The following is a 731-nucleotide window of genomic DNA, read 5'->3' on the forward strand; positions in this document are numbered from 1 at the left end:
AGACTGTAAATGCGTTTCTAAGCCCCCTCAGCCTTAAGACATTTTTCTAAAATCTTGAACTCACTCTCTCTTGAAAATGGGACAGTCACCCCCCCCCCATTCTGGACTGCTTATCCTCCTGTGTCCTTGTGAATAATCTTCAAATATAACCCCATTCTGGGAACTGAGGTAAATACAACACACAGATGTTGATTCAGTTACTGATGCATTGATTCAGTCAATAGAACAAGGTCAGCAAGGCCCAGAGATGCTCCCCTTATCTACCCGATCACAAAGCTACTCTCCTGACCTGGAATAGACCAATCACTGCTACTAGCCCTTTCAATAAGCCAATCCAATACGTTGAAATACAACCAACAGGTCCCCCCTTATGTCTGTGGCTTTTTGTTTTAAATGATAGACTATAACAGCTATCAGAGGTCCTTCATATCCCGAACCTGAAGGGCCCTGTCATGGCAGAACAAAAAATCCTCTTGCTTTTGCATAAATTGTGGTTATGTGAGTGGTGTCCAGAGCAACTCTTCCCTGATGTTTAGACTTCTAGTCCAATATTTTGGTGCATTGGCTGGGAAATGAGATGCTTCTGGACCCATTCTAGGCCCAGTTGGAGGTAAGATCAAGTGCTCTTATTGTCTCTGTCTGTCTGTCTGCTTTGTTTCTGTGATTATTGTAGTCTGTGTTTGTTGGTATTTTGAGTCTGTAGTGCTACACAGCTTCTAAAATTGTACCGA

This window comes from Microtus ochrogaster, unplaced genomic scaffold, assembly GCF_000317375.1.
Source record: "Microtus ochrogaster isolate Prairie Vole_2 unplaced genomic scaffold, MicOch1.0 UNK16, whole genome shotgun sequence".
Lineage (NCBI taxonomy): Eukaryota > Metazoa > Chordata > Mammalia > Rodentia > Cricetidae > Microtus > Microtus ochrogaster.